The following is a 9,663-nucleotide window of genomic DNA, read 5'->3' as shown; positions in this document are numbered from 1 at the left end:
ATGATTTAAATCAAGCTATAAAGAAAAGCGGTAGAAATCCGCACCACAATGCTCGCAAAGTTTTGTGGTTCCCTCGACGATGTCACGAGACTACAGTAAGCTGAGGTGCGTCGATTGAATGGTGAAAAAAAAATCCGCTCTTGAGTGGATGTACACAGAACTTAACAGCTCACACGTGCATCGGAGATATTTGTCCAATACGAACCTATCGCTAGAACAACATTTTCAACAAGCAACTGTACAATTACACTACCTATTGACTGTTCACGGAGAGACACATCCGCCTTTCTGCTCACGTACTGGTTACTTCACACTACTCAATTATCAATTTTGAAAAGAAATAAATTGAAAGAAAAGAAACTAAATGCACAATTATTCTATTCAATCTCAAGAATCAATAGTGCGTTGTCTGTAAAACAGAAAACATTTGTGGATAAGACTTAAAACGATAGGAAATTGCGTTGGCGTTGTATTTTCTAATCTCGCATTTAACTACATTCTACACAATGTGGCAATGTACCCTAAATCTACGGCCTCGTAAATTTTTAGTTCTAACTATTATAGTGGTGATATCACAACATCTGGCCGTACAGCTGCGAAATTTGTTGACTCTGCGTCCCACGAGAGCTATGCCGCCACATTTCACTGTTAACTAACTGCACAGCATCCTGAGTGCTTAAGCAAATATAGAAACCATTCAGAAACTAAATCGCCGGCAACACTCGAAATAGCCATTTAAAGCAGAACTTGCTCGATGAACCTTCTACGTCTCTATAGTCTGCTGACCAAGAATTAGGCTACGTCGCAGCCAAACATCTCTTAATAGCTCCGGGAATAACGATCCACGAGAAAACAACAAAAATGCGCACAAAATAAAGATCTTAGTAGGAAATACATCGACGAAACAGAATAATTCTGTAAGTTACGCAAATGGTTAGAAGTAGCAAACAAACAGTAATACAGTAAACAAAATAGGAGTAGCACGAAAAAGTATAAATAATTGAAGAAATTATATCAATTAGAAGTTGCAATCGCAGTCTACGCACAATTATGGGGAAAGTCGACAAGTAGAAGGTGCATTCAGCGCAGACATGAACCATGCAATATATTACTACAAAAGTAGAAAAGCGTAGTTGGTTTAAAAATGGGAATAAAGATTTAAGAACTCTTAGCATAGAACTTATTAGATGAAGGAGATAAAAAAATAAGTTTAAAACAATGCCAGAGAAGTGAATCTGAGCCACATCGGCACCCCGATTATTTCACTCGTTCCTAACCCTGGACTCACGAGATTTAGTACTACAACACCCACAAGGAACCATATTTTTGCCTACAAATGAATGAATTCTCTTGATCGCTATTTTTTAAATGAGCTTAGGCGGGCGCCATGGAAGGACACATTTTTCGGTGGTAGGTCTGAAAAAGGCTGACGCAATCTTCTTGACTTAGAGTACATCTTTTTCGTACCCTTAAGATGAATGGACATAGGAACACTGCTGAGAACTTCCTAGATATCTCGAGTAACGATAAGATTAGTAACAAGTGACGTTCACAAAACATCATGTTTACAGATCGGATAAGCTGATGAGTGCTTTCTGATTCATCGTGTGTTGCAAGAAGTGTTTCTCACGAAAACGCGTGTAGTTGATGCAGCCGGTTTTAAAAATGACTAAGCATCCATAAAACTTATCAAAATTATTGAGCAAAAACAGTGAAATAATCTCTTCGAGAAAAAAAAGGGTTCACCATATACTGAATGCTTAAAATTCCAGAAGCGCACTTTGCGGTGGAGGTCTCCGAAAGCTCTGGATCTGTTACTAAATTTACAAGGACTCTATGATCACTTTCTACTATTCTACCTCCTTTAAAGGTGTTCCAACGAATGCCATGCAATCCGAAACCGCGAAACTACATGTTTAGCGGGAAAATAAACGCTTAAACAACGTAATATCGCAGATTCCTCCTTTAACGATGTGCTGTCGGCTACATGGAAAAGCCGAAAACAACTCGGCATCAACAGCGCAGCGACGGAATAACGCGAAAAAAAGAACCAACGTACTAGAGAGTCGGGTTAGTAGTAGGCTGATAGCAACAGCCTCTCTCCACCCGTGCCCCGGTACGTAATGTACACAATGGACTAGTAATAAAGATTAAACCATTCACAGTAAGATACGCAAAAATGCAGCACACATTAGAGGTGTTTTTGCCAATCATTTAAAGCCTTTTCGGGGAAATCGCTGTCCTTGTCAGAAAGACATATGGCAGAGATGTTTCGATACCAACTGATAACAATATGCGCTTAGCTTCTCGTGGCAACTGGACAATATTATCTCTGGACAACTCGATTGGGATTGAGCGACACGACCAAAAGGCAAAGTATAACCATACAACTCGAACGATTTATACTTTGGCTTTTCTTTAAGAACTGAGAGTAACAGTAGCGGCTAAAACACTAAGAAAACTTAAACAATTCGTTCGCAGTTGAAAAACTGAATCGAAAGTGCACGGACAACAGCCTAACCAATCTTTAGAAGACCATTTGTAAATAAAAACATCTTATCAACTTTTAAAGTACATTCTGAAATTATTTCCAAGTCACTGTAGCCATATGTACGTGGAAATAAAACAACGGCTTATCTCTGTTTCATTTTGATCTCTTTTTGATTGCGAGAATCGTTGCCGAATGAAAAACGGGGGCGGAATCTTAATTAGTTCCATTAGGCATCCCTTGATATAAGAAGTTTTCGCCAACATAAGTGAAAAATTGTTAACTACAACCATGTTCAAGCAGAAAGCATTATCTGTTTGATGAGAAACCTGCATGGGGGAACTCAATTTTTTCTCATTAGTTCTTACCGTAGTGTTATTGCAGACAACTCGACAGCTATGGACAGCCGTCACTTTACTGCTACAGATTGAGAGGAACACGGTTGCAGAATATACAAATACGACGTAACCACAGAAGATTGATTACTAATGTGCTAGGAATAACTCTTCAACAAAAAACTACAACAGCACTGCCACAGCAAAAGCAGTCTGCGAATTACAAATATATGAGAAAAATTCTATGCATGTAATCTATAACAAGTTCTACAGATGGGAATAATCATAGCGGACTCTCGTTTGTTCTAGGAAAGTGCTTATTTTTACTTACTCATTCGTTATCTACACTTAAACTCGCCGAAAAAAGATTTTGAATTTCCTTAGAACAATTAAAAGCTATCCAACCAGACTGCATAATTACATACTCAATCCTCGCTTGAGAGATGGCTAATTTCTTTGAAAAACAGATAAATAAGAATGCCACTGTGCGTTACTCCAAGAAAAATCCATATGATATCAAAATGAATACATCCTTCTGAATACATCCGACAGAATATAGAAGAGCGCAGATTATTGGCGATTTGAAAAGATGAACACTTGTGTCGGTGAACAACGACGAAAACAGAAAAGAATGGAGAACAGAAAATCCGCGTTTAAATAGAGCCGGATAATGACTCATCATTTTTACAAAGTTTTGGATCGAACAAGTGACGCACATATTTCTTACAAAAAAGTAGCCATTCGCGCTAAGAAGAAACAAAAGTGAGAAATGAAGAACTCTATGCGAATGCTTTGCGCTCTACCTAAAACCAAAATTAGGCGCTACTCGTTTTCGAAGGTAGAAATAAAAATGCAGCGGAAACAAATTAATACATTGTTAATAACACTAATTCATCTTCATAACTAATGAAATGAACTACAAAGGTAATCCAAGTTATGGTCTAATAATTTCGTAAGTATAAGTATAAGCACTCCAGATTATTAGGTGTTTTTGCCAGATTTCTCTAGTGAGCCTTGTCTGACGATCTAAACATCACATCGGGTCATTACTATATACGTCGATTTCACGGTGAAATTACGAGAAAAAAACCCGAAAAAGATCGCGGTCCAACCGCGTTCAGCCGACCCAAATGATCGCCAAGCTCGGATTAACGGCCAAGAAGATTTTGTTGTGTGTTTGGTGTGACTGGAAGCGAATCATTCACTATGAGCTCCTACCATCGGCCCAAGCACTCAATTCGGACCTCAACTGTCAACAACTGACCAGATTAAAGCAGACGATCGATCAGAAGCGCCGAGAATTGGCCAATAGGAAAGGTGTTGTGTTCCTGGAAGATGACTCCAGTCCCCACACATCTTTAACGATGGGTCAGAAGCTCCGGGAGGTTCGATAGGTGGTTCTACCGCATCTGCCCTTTGGTCCAGACCTGGCAGGTACCAAAACTGGCCTCAAGAGAGGCTTCTGAAAATGAGGTGGTCACATTTTTCGCCAATAAGGACGAGGACTTCTTCAACTGCGGGATTATGAAATTGCTATCGAAGTGGAAGAAGAGATATCGAATTGTTAATTTCATCGTCGAAAAAAAGCGAAAAAAAACACCCAACTCAACTTTTTACTTTACCTAACATTTGTAATGAAAGGAATTGGGGAACTCTTTCAGTTCATTGTTGCTTTGCAATACACAATGAATTTCCGAGGATTGTCGATGATTAAAAATCTTTAGAAGAAAGTATTTCAACGAAACGTTTTTTGAATTCAAATTGAAAAAAGAGAGGAAAACTTTGATGAATTTAACACATCAGATGAAAAAAGTGGCGATCTGTCAGGAAAATGCAAAACGTCTTCCGTTGCCGGGAATCGAACCCGGGCCTTACGGGTGAGAGCCGTAAATCCTAACCACTAGACCACAACGGACACACAACAGCAGACGCCAGGGCTTATAATCACCAGCATGAGTAGAAGAGCGAAGCTGCAAAAACAAGCTCTCCTTTGACTCACGGTGTAAACTCAACTGAATTATGTGTTGAAACTGCAGTAAACAGAACTTGCGACTGACATAACCAAACAAGTTGAGTAACTTTTACTTAGAAATCCTCAACTGAGGTAAATTTGGGTATGAGTTTGAGGCGCAGAGCTATAAACTAATATACTTCTGTCTCTAAGCCTCAAGCTCATTTGTCCCACCCTCTAGTAGTGGTGCAACGGCGTCTTGATCTGACTTTAAAGGGAGAAATCCCAGCACCACTTGAGATTCTTCGAGAAGAAAGCAGCGCGAACGTTTGAGTACAATAACATCTGAGACGCATTCCAGTAGTCTGACTGAATCTCACAAGGAATCAAAAACCACACATGGATCAGGTGAACGGTGAGATGAAAAAACATTCGCCTACACTCGTTCCGTAAGTGTGCAAACACAGTGCAATATATACTGTAACGTATTCCGATCGCGTAAACAAACTGTGGGAATGAGACACAAAAACTGTGAACATTCCATGCCTGCCAGAGGCTGCCGAAACCACTCAAAAAACGAGTTTTTGGCAAAATTTTCTTGTTTTCTGCACGATCCAAGATGACGACATCAACCCACCGAAAACGAGGTAGGAACTAAGCGTACCAAATCTCGTCGTCCCTCTTCTGAATTCAATTTTGGCAAAGGGACGTTAATGTAGCAGTGCCAAAGTAAAAACAAGTTATAGCGAAAAACGAACGGGTCCTTGACGAAGTTAGCGGAAGGATTTCATCAACATCGGAATAGGGGAATAGGGTGTTTGATTTCTGATGGTTTAGGGAACGAATATGGTGATATTTCAAAGCGAATTCAAAGCGAAGCGAATATATTCCAAAACATCTGAACATCGAGCAGAACTTTAGTGGAAAACAAGGAAGAACAAAGAAGGCTCTTTACAAAAAAAACATTAGCAGTTCTCGACGGCTGTACGACCCAGAACTGCAAACAACGATGTCTGGCTTCTTGTTAACGAAAAAAAAAAACGAAAAAACTCAACTACCGTCCCTCTCTAATACTGCTATGAAAAAGATGGAACCAAGTAATAAATAAACAAAAAAATGTATACGTACATCAAGGAAAAGAAGTCGTAATGTTAACACTTGTTTTGTCTAATGTATCTAATGAAAAATAAGGTTTTCATGCATCCTGAGGACTCGAAACAGAGGGGCGGAAAATACACCTACTGAAAAGCATCAGCAGACAGTAAGCACCTCGGGATAGTAATTCATAATAAAAAAAAACCATGAGTAACTGCAACGAACTCCTATTCAATTTGAGAGGGGGAATCTCTACAAATACGTCGAAAAAAATTGAGGACTAACAGCCAAGTAGGCGTTCAGCAACAACTTCAACCAAAGTAAATATGCTTCACTCGCTAATTTTCGCTTCCCCTAAAAATAAAATCTGTGAATGCGTCAGCGTTGAAAACGAGTAGTCGGTTTAATGTCAAAAACTTCCTAAATCTCTCCCTTGCTTCCTTCCTCCGATTACATGACGTCAATGCATAACGTTGCTGTGAAAGCAAAAACAAATTAGAATTTGATTTCGAAGAATGTACGTTGCTTTCCAAGGAATGTTCAAAGTTCCAGGGGAAAATCACTCCACGTCGAGAAATGCAAACGGGTTGACAAATGTTACTGCCTGTCAACAAAATTCTTGAAAGACAAGAAAAAAGTAGAACGCTTAAAGGCATCACCCCACGAATATGGGGTGGTGCGAGTTTCAGGTGGATTATGCCTACACGGAGTCGTAGATTATGGAGAGAAGAGTGAATTCGTCTATTTCTTCCTAATTGCCGTAAAAAATGGCCCGGAAGATATGGCTTCGAGCGTTCCGGCGCGCTATTTTCTACGAGTTCGATTGGAGCGCGCCAGCCTTGTGCACGCGCGGCATCTTCCGGGCCGTTTTTTTACTGCAATTAGGAAGAAATGGGCGGAATCACCCACCTCCCCATAATCTACGATCTCGTACAGGAACTCTCCATCTGAAATCCGCACCACCCCAGATTCGTGGGTTGATGCCTTTGTGTTTGGCCCTCCAGAGGAGAACGCTGAATTCCTACGTCCTCTGAAGTGACAACAGAACATAAATAACAGAAAAAAGTTGTGAAAAACCTTCTATAATGGATTGGAATTGAAATCCTGGAACTCCCAGAAATTGTACGATAAGAAATCCTACAAAATCTGTTCCACCGTGAATGGTAATTTTGTTGCAAAAAGAATCTCTAGCACACTTCCTAAAAATCACTAGCTAATTAAGGTACTTCAGAAGTCTTTAACTTCCTCGAAGTACATTGTTCTCTTTAAAGGTAGCATACCACTGGCATGGTACGGATTTCAGGCGGCTAGTTCTTAAACGGGGTTGCAGATTGCAGAGAAGAGGGTGATTCCGTTAATTTCTTCCTAATCGCCGTAAAAAACCAGGAGGATGGGGCTTCGAGCGTTCCAGGGCGCCACGAAGAGTTGTATTGGAGCGCCCCAGCCACGTGCTCGCGCCGCATCTTCCGCCGTTTTTTACGGCGACTAGGGAGAAAAGAACGCAATCACCTTCTTCTCCACAATCTACGACCCCGTATAAGAACTCTCCACGTGAAATCCGTACCACCCCAGATTCGTGGGGTGATGCTTTTAATTCTTGGTCACTTCTAATGGTACGACTACATTATAAGTGACTGCATTTTATAGGCTTACAGTAACAAATACAGTTAGAAGCAACGGCTAGGTTGGAGAGCGAAAAGTCCGGCATTTCGTGTCGCCAAGTGCCACTGTCCGTGAAACGGCATATCGCGATTAGAGACCAGTCCTATTCAAACTGCGTACGGCGTACGTTTCCGCGAAATTTCGATCAATCGCGTGGAGGATAAGCTAGTCAAATATTGATTCAAATGTACAAAAATTTCTTTACGAGAACCCCACATCACATATACGTACACTATTGATCTACTTACTACTTGCTTCCAGTACCTACGCTTCGAGCAGTAACAGCGGTCATAGGGACAAACACAGATATTGGTGCCTATATATTACAAAGACGGAAGTAATAAATTCCTTTTGAAAAATGCTACTGAAGATGAATTCAGCGTTTCTTCGAATGAAGGCGAAAACAATGATAAGGATTACACGAAATGTTCCATTTTCCGGAAATGAGTAAGGGGAAATGAAGAGAGAAACTCGTCAAACACCACATCAATCGCAAATTATCATAAACACAAGACTTTCTATGCTAGCTTCGCTCGTCTTCACTGATCAATAAAAATTAGTAGTAGTGACATTCCCTGCAAAATTAGGATTGTGTCTTTCTAACAACGCTTTCCTCTCCTTTAAATAAATTTAGGCGAAAGATTTTATAGTTTTCTTTCTATATGCGTCATTTCTACACTTAGAGAACATTCAAACTTCAACTTCAAACACTCCTTCGATACCAGTAAAGTATAGACACGATTCGAAAGCGTTACACTGAAAGTGGGTTTTCATCCTATTTTCCCCAACAGCTATCACAGAATGATGTTTCAACGTAAAATAATTTGAACAACATCAACGCACTGATAAAGATAACGTTCCACGACAGATCACGTAAACTGTTGGCTACTATTCAGGCATACAATACATACAACCGGCAGGCAACCGGTTTCATTCGTATTCCCACTTTCTGAAGAAGGCTTGCTACCAACTTGAAGCAAACAAGCAAGGAACGCGGAAGAGAACTGAAAAACAACGAGCGCAGCGGCCACGGCTATGAAACGGCTGTGACGTCCCATTTTGCGATATCCACACGAAGTTACTGCGGGATACTACCGCACCACGGGAGACTAATTCGGCGACATTGGACCCGTCTCCTTCCTTTTAGGAATTTCGTGACACATAAACAAACAAAGAAACAAACAAACAGAGGCAGAATAAGCCCGTTATAATATAGCAAAATCATGATACCCCATTTCAGAACAACAATGCTATCAAAAGACTTTTGTATAAAATCGCACATTTCGACGAACTCCTTCTTAATTAACCGCCAAATTTAAAGCAAGCTAGACGTTCAAGTGAAGAAACCAAGCACCAATGTTTCTGGAGGTTTCCCAGAGTTTACGTCAGCAAATCGAGGCCGTGGTCAAGAATATAGACTCCGTTTCGCCTCCTATCTTCAACTATGCCAAAGCAGCAGACAATCGACCCATGAACCCCATCGGTTCTATCTCCACTAACAATAAGCACAGTGGGTATTTGGCATGTCCATACTAAACTGATGCACAGGATGCGCATGCTCTTTCTAACTTAATCACGGTACATTTACAATGCAGATATTGCACATTTCCTCAAAATATCATACATCACCATCATCGCAGAAATTTGTTGGATGAATTGAAATTGATGTTAGATTACGAAAAATCAAAGCAGCAATCAAAGTCAAAAGATGCTGCATGTAATAAACAAGTTCGATGAATAGAAAAAGACACAAACAGAACTAAGGCATGGGATTGGATGAACGGATACTGATTTACACAGATTGTCATAATACAGTTGGTGACAAAATGATGCTATCTATTAATTATACGTCAAAACCAGGAAGTGAGCCTAAAGACATTCCAAATGAAACGAATTCTCTGAACTGGCGTTCTATGCTTTGCAAGAGAAATTCAGAACTAACAGAACAGAACAGAACAGTCCAATTTAAGGGAAGATAAGTCATAAAGTAGAATCATAATTGAGCGCATTGCTGAAAACATTTTGCTTTGAATAACAACGCGTGTAATTTCACCAAAATAAAACATAATTTCCTCAAAACTCAACCTATATTTTTTTCTAGAGAGTTGCGCTTTGAAACAAATTTTTGGTGT

This window comes from Necator americanus, chromosome I, assembly GCF_031761385.1.
Source record: "Necator americanus strain Aroian chromosome I, whole genome shotgun sequence".
Taxonomy (NCBI): Eukaryota; Metazoa; Nematoda; class Chromadorea; order Rhabditida; family Ancylostomatidae; genus Necator; species Necator americanus.
The sequence above is the reverse complement of the archived record's forward strand: the minus strand, read 5'-3'. Positions refer to the sequence as shown.